This window comes from Canis lupus, chromosome 36, assembly GCF_011100685.1.
Source record: "Canis lupus familiaris isolate Mischka breed German Shepherd chromosome 36, alternate assembly UU_Cfam_GSD_1.0, whole genome shotgun sequence".
NCBI lineage: Eukaryota > Metazoa > Chordata > Mammalia > Carnivora > Canidae > Canis > Canis lupus.
Genome location: NC_049257.1, coordinates 19473673 through 19486660, shown reverse-complemented (window position 1 = coordinate 19486660; position 12988 = coordinate 19473673). Strand labels below are relative to the sequence as shown.

The following is a 12988-nucleotide window of genomic DNA, read 5'->3' as shown; positions in this document are numbered from 1 at the left end:
TTTCCCACTGGATATTCTTTTTCCCATTAGATAATCTTTTGTCAAATATTAATTGACCATATGGTTGTGGGTTCATTTCTGAGGTTTCTATTCTGTTCTACTGATCTCTGTGTTTAGTTTGTGCCAGTATCATACTGTTTTGATCACCATAGCTTTGTAATGTAACAAAGTCTGAAATTGTGATGCCTATAGCTTTGCTTTTCTTTTTCAAGATTTTTTTTGGCTACTCAGGGTCTTTTGTTGTTCCATACAAATTTTAGGATTGTTTGTTCTAGTTCTGTGAAAAATCCTATTGGCATTTTTATAGAGATTGCATTAAATGTGTAGATTGCTTTGGGTAGTATAGATGTTTTAACCATATCTGTGCTTCCAATCCATGAGCCTGCCACGTCTTTCCATTTCTTGGCATCATCTTAAATTTCTTTCACCAGTATTTTGTTGTTGTTTATTTGTTTTTTAGGTAGGCTCCCCACCCACCATTGGGCCCAAGGTGGGGCTTGAACTCATGACCCTGAGGTCAAGACCTGAGCTGAGATCAATAGTCTAATGCTTAACTGACTGAGCCACCCAGGCGCTCCTCATGAGCATTTTACAGTTTTCAGAGTATAGGTTTTTCACTCCTTTAGTTAGTTTTATTCCTAGATATCTTATTGTTTTTGGTGCAATTGTATATGGGACTGATTCCTTAATTTCTCTTTCTGCTGCTTCATTATTATTGTATAGAAATGCAACAGATTTCTGTATGTTGATTTCATATCCTGGGACTTCACTGAATTCATTTATCAGTTCTAGAAGTTTTTTGATGGGGTCTTTTGGGTTTTCTATATAGAGATTCATGGTATATACATACGATAGAGTATTACTTAGCCATAAAAAGGAATGAAATCTTGCCGTTTGCAATGACATAGATGAAGCTAGAGAGTATCATGCTAAGTGAAATAAGTCAGTGAGAGAAAGGCCTATAGAAAACCATAAATCATACCATATGATTTCACTCATATGTGGAATTTAAATGTTTTTTTTTTAATTTTTATTTATTTATGATAGTCACAGAGAGAGGGAGGCAGAGACATAGGCAGAGTGAGAAGCAGGCTCCATGCACCGGCAGCCCGACGTGGGATTCGATCCCGGCTCTCCAGGATCGCGCCCTGAACCAAAGGCAGGCGCTAAACCGTTGCGCCACCCAGGGATCCCTCATATGTGGAATTTAAGAAACAAAGCAAATGAGCAAAGGGGAAAAGAGAGAGAGGAATGCAAGAAACAGATTCTTAACTATAGATTTTCTGTATACACAGTGGATTTATGGGATCCCTGGGTGGCGCAGCAGTTTGGCGCCTGCCTTTGGCCCAGGGTGCGATCCTGGAGACCCAGGATGGAATCCCACGTCGGGCTCCCGGAGCATGGAGCCTGCTTCTCCCTTTGCCTCTCTCTCTCTCTCTCTTTCTCTCTCTCTGTGTGTGTGACTATCATAAATAAACAAAAATTTATAAAAAAAAAAATTTTTTTAAACAAAGTGGATTTATTCAAATAATTAGAAATTGTTCTAAGAGAACGTTTCTTTAAGGTTGTAGCAGAATAGTAATTTAGTCTGTGAACTGCATACTATTCTGAGAAGTGTATTAAAAGTATACCTAGGGGATCCCTGGGTGGCTCAGTGGCTTAGCACCTGCTTTCAGCCCAGGGCGTGATCCTGGAGACACGGGATCGAGTCCCACATCGGGCTCACTGCATGGAACCTGCTTCTCCCTCTGCCTGTGTCTCTGCCTCTTTCTCTCTCTGTGTCTCTCATGAATAAATAAATAAAATCTTAAAAAAAAAAAAAGTATACCTAGTGTGCTGAATACCTACTCATAAGACTCAAGTGCGGGTGATTCACAAGTTTTGAATAGATTGTCTTCCCAAGTTCCTTGTCTATTTCTGAGCTGTGTGCTCCACTCTTGGATCATATTTTCACAAAGGAATGATGATGCACATGCTAAACAAGTCCATAGGCTCATTCCCCAAATTCTATTTGAATATGGCCACAAATCCAACCTTGAAAATAAAAAGGAGGGCAGCCCAGGTGGCTCAGTGGTTTAGCACCACTTTCGGCCCAAGGTGTGATCCTGGAGACCGGGGATCGAATCCCACGTCGGGCTCCCTGCCTGGAGCCTGCTTCTCCCTCTGCCTGTGTCTAAGCCTTTCTTTTTCTGTGTCTCTCATGAATAAATAAATAAAATCTTAAAAAAAAAAAAAAAAAAGAGGGATCCCTGGGTGGCGCAGCGGTTTAGCGCCTGCCTTTGGCCCAGGGCGCGATCCTGGAGACCCGGGATCGGTCCCACGTCGGGCTCCCAGTGCATGGAGCCTGCTTCTCCCTCTGCCTCTCTCTCTCTGTGACTATCATAATAAATAAAAATTTAAAAAAAAACTTGATTAAAAAAAGAAAAAAGAAAAGAAAAAGGAATGAAAAATTTCTTGAAAAATACTTATTACTAATAAAGTAAATAACACTTAATTTTTTAAAGAGTTTTTTTTTCTTTAACTTCAAAACTTGCCATCAAGAGAAAGTACTTGTTTATATACAGAAGTTGGAGAAATGGTCAATGTGGAAATCGTGAGGGATACTTCTAGACACTTTCAAAGACTTTAGAGGCTAATGAGGAATGTTAGTTGATTCTCTCTCATTTCTTTTTTTTTTTTTTTAAGATTTTATTTATTTATTCACGAGAGACACACACAAAGAGGCAGAGACACAGGCAGAGGGAGAAGCAGGCTCCATGCAGGGAGCCCGACGTGGGACTCCTTCCCGGGTCTCCAGGATCAGGCCCTGGGCTGAAGCCGGCGCTAAACCGCTGAGCCACCCGGGCTGCCCTCTCTCTCATTTCTGAATTCACTTTTACTTGTGACTTTCCTCATCCAACCAAGGGGGGATAACTGATAAAAAAGGTTTTCCATAGTCACAATTCATTATTCAGCTTTGCTTTGGATCTTACAGCCAGAGGTTCTTTTCCCTGGAATTTGGGGTACATAATGCTTCAGACCACTGACTCCCCTTTCAAGTCCACTTAACCCAATATAAAATCAAACCATAGTAAAGAGAGAGGGCTGCCTCTTCTCATTTTTCCTTGCACATTCATTCTACAGCCATAGGTTCCCATGTCCAAACCCAGCATTGTCAGTATGCCTTCTTAAAAGAAAATAACATTTTTGCAGTTCTTATAAATCAAAGAGTTTCTGTCTCATGAATCAATGGATTTCTTTCTCAGTGTTTTACTTTTTATTTATTTTAAAAAGCTCAAGCAATTTTTAACCTAAACACCAATGTTTTAACTCAAAGTGCTCAAAGATCTCATAGCCCAGGTTTGATGATGGCCCAAATAAAATAATATATACACTTACATTTATAATCAATGAAGTTGATTTATAATGTAATTGGAATTCTGTAGCAGAAACTTCCCCAGTACCGATCTAATTTTTTAATAGGACTCTTCTATATTTTAAAAATCAAATCAGATACTTCAGAAAACTTATGATGGGGATGCCAAGCTCAGAAATAGAGTGAAAACCTAAGGAAAAAAAAACTTTTTTAAATCATAAAAAAGAAATAAAATTTTAAATGTAAATAAATATAAAGAAAGCAAAAAAAGACCATAACATCTACAAACAAATAAATGCAGTTGATCCAAATCTTAGTTTTAAAGCACTGCACATGCAGTCCTTAGGAATGGCTTCCAGCTCACCGAAGAGAGAGTCCTTCACTACATGCCAAATTACAGCACTAAGGCAGATTGAGGGAGAAATATAATCAACCATTTGTTGATTATTTATTTTTTTAATCATGTCTTCAACCATCTACAGATGTAAAGAAGCATGTGGCCTCAGGCTGGAGCTGTTTGCAAACAGCAGGATTGCCTGGCCCAAGAAATGGCGCTTGCTGTGTGATGAAAGCTGCCCCTCTACAACCGTGTTTGGTTAGCACCTATGCCCTGCTGAAGTTGGCATAGCACATTCTTCATGGGCACGCTGCCAGCCTAACAGATGGGCATGAATGTAATCCTGCCAAAGAACCAGTGTGTGCAGTGAGCTCACAACTGTGGTTAGATTCCTTTCCAAGGATGTTGCATCTACTTAAGCTGCCCAGCAAAAAATTTATGACTTGCATATCTTCAAATGGCACTAATGAATATGTAAATTAATTTTTCAAATTAGTACTTCTCAAAGTGTGGTTCCCTGGACCAGCAGCTTTGGCACCATTCAGCAGACTACTGGAAATTCAAGTTCTTAGGCCCCACCTGAGACTTGTTGAATCAGAAATTCTGGGGTTGGAGCCCAGCAATCTGGGATTTAACAAGACTCCCGGGGGATTCAAATGCACAACTCAAGTTTGAGAACCACCGCTCTAAACCACATTCTCAAATGTTTGAGTTACTTGAGAAGTTTTTTTTTTAACTTATTTTTATTTATTTATGATAGAAATAGAGAGAGAGAGGCAGAGACACAGGCAGCGGAGAGGGAGAAGCAGGCTCCATGCCAGGAGCCCGACACGGGACCAGATCCCGGGACTCCAGGATCGCCCCTGGGCCAAAGGCAGCCGCCAAACCGCTGAGCCACCCAGGGATCCCCCGAGAATTTTTTTTAAATACCGATGCCTATGTCTTAGGCCCAGAGATTCTAATATAGTTGGCATAGGGGGAAGCCTGGGCCTCAAGAGTTTTTAAATTTCCCCAGGTGATTCTAATGTGCAGCAAAGTTTGAGAAGAGTTGTTCTAACTACTCAGAATACCTCACAGAAGCGTTGAGGAGTCCTTCAGACCTTGGCAAATGCAGGTAAGTCTTCATTGAAAGAGCATTTATACAGATCTTAGCCTAAATAATTCTTTGATTGGTCCCTTCACTTTATTTTAAGCCCTTAGATGTTTATGTAATCTGTGGATTTAAGCAAAGCCCTATGTGTTCTGTGAGTCACTTTCAAGATGACTCTTCCTCACAGCACCATATTGAAGTTGCTCCAGATTTCAGATTTCAGTGTGCTCTTTCAATTTTATCTTGACGTCTTCTAATGTAATATCCCCAAACTCACTACTGGTACCTCACACCTCTCTGTCTTTCAAATGCTGAAACTTCATTTCTCAGCTAGGAGGAAGCCTCATATCCAAAAATGTAGGCTTCAGTCTAAATTGAGATTTAATTAAAAAATAAATAAATAAATAAGCCCCTGTAAGTTTAAAACTTACCCATTACCTTTGCAATAGTACAAGTATTTGACTAAGAAGGCAAGAGTAGAAAAACTTGAAATATCCACCATTTTTCTGTGCTTTTACTCCCTATTTCACATGAAGGCACACACAGACATGATCATAATTGCACATCCCAGCAGAGGAATGGAAGAGGCTGCTGGCCACCTAGCAAGAGAGGGCAAGAGGGCAAGAGATTAGGATCTCACACACACTAAATTCACTGTTAAGATGCTCTGAATTGATGACAGTTCAAGTTCATGAATAAAATCTTAGGATTTTATCTTATGAGACAAATATTTGGTTTCCCTTCAACTTTTCAGCAACTAATCTATTGCAAAATGATGACGATAACCCTTTACACTACTATTGACTTTGTTAAGGTCCCACTTAACACTGAAAATAAAAAAGGGAAGTGATAGGTTGAATGCACCCAGCTTATTTTTTCTTTGTATATTTTTTTATTGGTGTTCAATTTGCCAACATATAGCATAACACCCAGTGCTCATCCCATCAAGTGCTCCCCTCAGTGCCCGTCACCAGTCACCCCATCCACCTGCCCACCTCCCTTTCCACTACCCCTTGTTCGTTTCCCAGAGTTAGGAGTCTCTCATGTTTTGTCTCCCTCTCTAATTTTTCCCACTTATTTTCTCTCCTTTCCCCTATAATCCCTTTCACTATTTTTTATATTCCCTGAATGAGTGAAACCATATAATGATTGTCCTTCTCCGACTGACTTACTTCACTCAGCGTAATACCCTCCAGTTCCATCCACGTTGAAGCAAATGAGTGCACCCAGCTTCTTGTGGTGGCATCTTGGTTCTGCACCCCCTACCAGCTGTGGGACCTGGGCAAGTAACTCAGTCATGTTGTACTTCAATTTCCCTACCCATCAAATGGAGAAATGATAGTTCCTATCTCATAGGGTGGTTGAGGTTCCTACCTCATTGGGTAACTAATATATAAAAGCCCAGAATAAACCAAGATGAAGTGGTCACTATTCTCATTAACAGCAGTTACATGTAATGACAATGTTGTGTGGACCTATTACTAGCCCTCAGCCTCATTTTCCTTGCCTTAGTCTCACCTGGCTCCAACAGATGGACCTACTGAGGTGTGATTATTCAACCATTCTAGCAGATGAACACAACAGGGCACAACAAAATCCAGGCATATAAGGCATGCTTTGCCCTCAGAGAACAAGGTTCTAGGCCGGGTTCAGCACAAAGCCCCTGGGTCCTGGGGTGGTATTCTGACTTAATGGTTTTTAAATGGGCTGTCTCTACACATGGCCAACAAACACATGAGAAAATGCTCCACATCATTTGCCATCAGGGAAATGCTCAAAAACCACAATGAGATACCACCTCACACCAGTGAGAAGGGGGAAAAATTAATAAGACAGGAAACAACAAATGTTGGAGAGGATGTGGAGCAAGGGGAAACCTCTTGCACTGTTGGTGGGAATGTGAACTGGTGCAGCCACTCTGGAAAACTGTGTGGAGGTTCCTCAAAGAGTTAAAAATAGAGCTACCCTACGACCCAGCAATTGCACTGCTGGGGATTTACCCCAAAGATACGGATGCAGTGAAAAACCAAAACACTCTGCACCCCGATGTTTATAGCAGCAATGTCCACAATAGCCAAACTGTGGAAGGAGCCTTGGTGTCCATCGACAGATGAATGGATAAAGAAGATGTGGTCTATGTATACAATGGGATATTACTGAGCCATTAGAAACATTTCTGGTTATACGCAGCTACTAGCGTTTAGCCAGTGTTGCTACATGACCTCAAATGAATGGAAACCGAAATGGCAATAGCAGCCACATTGAGAACAAAGAGCAGAACCATGTAGGCCCCAGTATTGACTAGGCATAAAGCAGGTCACCAGAAGAGAGGCATAAGAACAAGAACTAAGAGTGAGCACTAAAAATAAAACTGAGGCCCATGGTAAGGTTGTTTATAAAGGGACACCCTTCAGATAAACATCTGTGAAGGGAAGGGGACTATCTTAGTCTATTTGTTATAACAAAACATCACCAATTGAGTGGCTTATAAACAAAAGAAATTTATTTCTCACAATCCTGGAATCTCGAAGTCCAAGATCAAGACACCAGCTTGGTAACCTTTTCTGGAAAGGAAACTCTTTCTGGTTCATAGCCAGCACCTTGTTACTATGTCCTCAATATGGTAGAAGGGGCCAGAGAGCTCCGTGGGATCTCTTTTATAAGACCACTATTTCCGTTCATGATGCCTTTATCCTAATGACCTAGTCACCTCCCAAATACCCCTTACCAATACCATCACCTTTTGGGGTTAGGATTTCTTTTCTTTTCTTTTCTTTTCTTTTTTAGATTTTATTTATTTATTCATGAGAGACACAGAGAGAGGCAGAGACATAGGCAGACTCCCCATGAGGAGCCTGATGTGGGACTCAATCCCATGACCCCAGGATCACGACCCGAGCCAAAGGCAGACACTCAACCACTGAGCCACCCAGGTATCTCTGGGGTTGTGATTTCAGCATACGAATTTGGGGGAAACACAGACATTCAGATCATACCAGAGGCAGAAGTAGATTGGACAGAAATCAAGCTGCCTCAGCTGACTCTACGGAAGTGCTGAAGCTAGAATGGTCCTGCAAAGTTGTCCTCGAGCTGAGATGTCAGTGTCTTTATATCCCCCATTAATCAATCACTGGACATGGGCTGCCCTGGAAAGGGTATAATCTTGGGCAAGACCATTCTCCTTGTTAGGTAACTGCTAAACAGGCTAACAACTGAAGGCTGTCTGCTGACCACACTCCTAATAGCTGGCTAATACGTTCCATTAAAAGAGAATCTGAATGGTGTGTAACAGGGATAGACAAAGTATGTAGAATAACGTGGAATCCTAGTGGTACGTGCAACAGCGCTCTCTTCCAGGTCAGCTTTCAGCGTGAGTTCCCTGACCAAACATATTAGTCCCACTTTCAGAGTTTGGTTGATGGCCACTGACACAGGAAAGTTGCATTTTCTCAGGACAATGCCCAGTTAGCCTTACTTGGCATGGTCTGAAAGAGGGGATTGGTCAATAAAGCCATGGAATTTTTCCAGACTCTGCAGCAAGATACTGGTTGTCACATTCTCTGTTCTTGGGTGCTCAAGCCCAGGGTTAGGCGGTTAAAATGTTCAACCTTCTGACTTAGTTTCATTCCACTGGTCTGTTAAAGAGAACCTAACATGGCTATGTTTAGGTGCTGCCTCTCTCTTTCTCTCATCAATCTTGCTTAAAAGGGACAAACAGTAGCCTCTACATAAATCTCTGTCATAGAAATTGAGTTGGTAGGAATGGGTTTTTGACACCAGTTCTGGTTTATTCAGTCGTCCAGACCTGCCTTGAATGCATTTGTTTGGCTGGGACTCTATCAATTCACCTAGTCTTGGTTGATCTATTTTTGCAGGGACCGTGTCCCTGATCCCTGCATGCTCACTAGGATCCTGTTTTCACCTGAACCAAAATGATGTCACCCATTGAGTTTCACCAGCATAGCTACTGCTCAGGAAGTCTTGCTGCAGGATCCCAGCTCACCTTATCTAATGCCTTAGTTTGAGTTTTGTGATTTGGACTTCCGGTCCAGCTTCCTTGGAAATTGATGAGGTCAGTCCCCCAAACCCTTAAAAGCTTAAGTTTATTCCCATCTCCTCATAGGCCCACTGTTAAGGGTCCAGGATGACCACTGGCAAGGTATACATTCCATGACACTTTGAAGCCTCTTAGAAGGATGTTTCCAAAGTATAACTTTGAGGAGTCATATTGCTACAATAATTCTATTTTAGCCATATACAGATGACAGACCTTAACCCACAATCTCCTTGGCTTCCTCTCTTCCCAGATCTTAGTCTTTACTCCCACAGATATGGTCATTTTACTTCAAACTTCAAGGAAGTATTCCTCTAAACATAGCAACCCCTTTGCTAGAACATGGCAAAAGATGGTAGCCCAACATCTCAGACTCCCTTGGGAGCCTCCCACTCAGGTTTGGTTTCCTGTCTGGTTTGTGTTCCTTCTGCAGTTGACTACACACAATAAATAGTTTACACTTTCCAGGCTATTTGGGGTAACTCCGGCTCCCAATACTCTGGGCAGTGGTTTTGTCATTTTCAGGTTTGCTGCATAAATAATATCCTAACCATTTAATACTAATAGTATTTATTCAAAAAAGACGCTGCCCACATTCACAGAGACAGAAGGTAGAATGGCGGCGGCCAACGGTTGCAAAGAAGGGATGGTGGGCAGTATTTTTTAACAGATACCGGGGCACCTGGCTGGTTCAGTCAGTAGAGCATGTAACTCTTGATCCCGGGGTTGTGAGTTCAAGCCCCATGTTGGCCATAGAGCTTACTTTAAAAAAATGGGTATCGAATTTGGGAAGATAGTGGTACTAGTGGCACAACAATGCAAATGGCCCTGATGCCCCTTACTCTACACTTAAAAATGGTTAAAGCAATAAATTTTGTTATGTATATTTTATCACAATTTTTTAAAGACTCAAAGCAGCAATATTATTCTTTCATCTTACTCCTATTCTAGTCAGTTGGTTTGGTAGCAAGGGAACAAATATTCACTCAAGTTTCCACAAGTAACGGCTGTTTCTTGTAAGAGGCTGGAGCCAGGACCACATGGCAATCAGTGAACAGAGACCTGACTGGAAGAGAAACCCAAGGACCCTCAGGGGCAAGAGCTATGACTCTTCTCTCAAGTGCTCCACCACAAACATGCCCCAGCCTCTCCCTTCCCTGCTTCCTCCCATGTCTTGCTACTTCTTGCACTAAAAACTGAATCCCTCTACTCTGTCTTTTCTCCTTCTTCTAGCTTCTGCTTAATTATTGTCTCACTTTCGTCAGAGTGTGGCTTCCTTATAACCCAGATTTTATCTGGGCTTCTATCCAACATTATATCCCCTCTATACATCCTTTCTTATCAGTTCTTTCTGATTCCCACCTCATATTTTGTTTCCCAAATTAGGTTCCCATGAGTATGTCTGTGATTAGTCTGGTTGTCCCTCATCAAATAGAGGTTTTTGAGCCAGGCCACCCCACATGATGTCCCCAGCCTGCATTGCGGCTCTCTTCTAATACACATGAGAAACAGACTTATATGGTGCAAAAACACAGCCACCTTCAATTGCCTCTTTGGCAGAGGTGATAGGCAGAAAAGAAACTGTGATAGCCATGCCCAGTACAACCTCATTTCTATACCTTCTTTCCTTCTGCTCTAGAATAATAACCACTTTCCAGGCAGAGTCACAGTAACTGCATCTGGGTCAGTGACATCTTTGGCGTATATTTCAGGTGCATCTCTACTATGTGATGCAGCTAAAGACCACATGACTGACCTAGAGGTTATATCAGCACCAATACCTGCAGAAACCTCCCCTCCTCTAGGAATCACCAGTTGTACCCATATCAGAGAGCATGGCTCAGGTGAGTACTAAAATCTATTTAAAACACTTATTTTGGGATGCCTGGGTGGTGGCTCAGTGGTTGAGCTCTGCCTTTGGCTCACGTCATGATCCCAGGGTCCTGAAGTTGAGTCCCACATCAGGCTCCCCACAGGGAGCCTGCTTCTCCTTCTGCCTATGTCTCTACCTCTCTCTGTGTGTCAATCAGGAATAAATAAATAAAATCTTTTTGAAAAATAAAACACTTAGCTTTATTGTATGACACATTTTTACCCCTGCTAGTTAATGATTATGTTCCTGATTTGGGCATAACAATAATCCAAAAACTTCTTTGGACAAATCTATCATTTTTAGTCAGCAAATTATTTTTGGTTCTTGGTTATTAAATCTTACTAACATATCTAGCACATTTGGCCTTATAGCGAGTGCACTCATTATTAATGTTTTAAATAGCACATAATAGTTTATTGTGTGGGCAACATGCTAAGTGAGATATTCTGCAAAGTTGGAGATACAGAAGGCTATTTCTTGAGACATCAGATCTGGCTGGCTGGGTCCTGGAAAGCAGACTAAATTCATCAGCTGGCTCCACTCCAGCTCTGCAGGGCTTGAAGCTTCTGGGCAGGAAAACAGGCAGAAAAGCTGCATTGTGGGTGCCCCCAAGTGGGTACATTTTGATGTGCATGCTGAAGATTTTCTGGTCAGCTCTTCTCATATTAGGTCATGTCTGTGAAGTATTTTTAAGGATGATAAAAGCTATTAAAGTATATATGTTTTTCAGCATACGTGTCTTATTATGTATTATCAGCTGAAGCAATACTTAATGAATCAGATTATCACAAATCATTTATTTTCAAGCAAATATAAGAAAAATTTCAAGTTATGCTGCCTTTTAAAAGTGTGGGATAGAAAAAGGATGGACTTTAGTGTCAGACAAAACTTCACTTTGAACTCTTCGTCCCTAATAAATTGTCCCAGGCAATCCACTTACCCTCATTATTAAACTGGGAGTTAAGAGTATTTGAAAGGGGTTGCCTGGGTGGCTCAGCAGTTGAGCATCTGCCTTTGGCTCAGGGTAGGATCCCAGGGTCCAGGATCGAGTCCCACATGGGGCTCCTTGTGGGGACCCTGCTTCGACCTCTTCCTGTGCCTCTGCCTCTCTCTCTGTATCTCTCATGAATAAATAAATAAAATCTTTTTTTAAAAAAAAAGAGTATTTGAAAGAAACTTACCTGATGGAGCTATTTTAGATAAGACAATGCATTTAATGTGATACGGAGAGTGTCTAGCACATTATAAGTGCTTAATAAAGTATCATTTATCATTTTTTTCCTGTAAACAATATTATTTGATTTATATATGCAAAGTAAAATATTTTTATTGAGATTATTTGAAATTCTAGGAGTTCCCGAAAAGTTTTTCAATGAAACTCATCTCTTGCTTAAATTAGCAATTTATGACTTATGACTGAGAACTAAACAATGTGTATGATTATAGTAGTGAAAAAGAGTGAGGTTAACCTGTAGTCCTTAAAATTGCCAATGTCATGAGAGACAAAGAAGGAATAAGAAATATTCTAGATTATAACAGGTTATGAGACACAACTAAGTACAATATGTAATTCTGGACTGGATCCTGTATTAGAGGGACAAAATTCTATAAAGGACCTTACTGGGACAACAGATGAAAGTAGAATGTGGACTGCAGATTGAATAAAAATATTTTATCAGAGTTAAATTTCCTGAATTTGATAGGTAAACTGTGATGACAGAATCTATCTTCATGGTTGTATAGTTGACATATAACATTATATTAGTCTCAGGTGTATAGCATAATGATGCGATATTTGTATATAGAGCATCTCATCTTCTTATTCTTAAGAAATATACATAGAAATATTAAGGGGGGGTGGGAGTGAATGGGTGACGGGCACGGGGTGTTATTCTGTATGTTAGTAAATTGAACACCAATAAAAAAAAAAATAAAAAATAAAAAAAATAAAAAAATAAAAAAGAAATATTAAGGGGCATGATGCATGCAACCTACTCTCAAATAGTTCAGAAAAATGTGTACTATGTGTGCATGCACGTATAGATAATAGATGTCTATGACTATAGACAACTCTATACATATGCTCTGTGTGTGCATATCTACAGACAGAATAAGAATATGAAAAAGTATAGAAAATGGTAAAAATTGATGAATCAGGACAGAAGAATAATAGTTTTCTGCTCTCTTTTTGCAATATTTAAAGTTTAACAATCTAGGTTTAAATATTTTATACAAAAATTTGAGAAGACACTGAAGTAGTCCCCTCAAAAAATATCTGG

At 40.5% G+C, this 12988-nt stretch overlaps 1 long non-coding RNA gene across 6 annotated transcripts in view; it reads right to left on the bottom strand.

Moving 5' to 3' along the window:
- Nucleotides 1-11095: 11095 nt before the first annotated feature.
- LOC102155817 overlaps nucleotides 11096-12988 on the bottom strand; it is a 102405-nt gene continuing 100512 nt past the window's right edge. For all 6 annotated transcript variants that reach the window (XR_005384760.1, XR_005384759.1, XR_005384757.1 and 3 more), the window contains one exon: nucleotides 11096-11385. This is a non-coding gene — a long non-coding RNA (uncharacterized LOC102155817). The remainder of the gene's footprint in view (nucleotides 11386-12988) is intronic.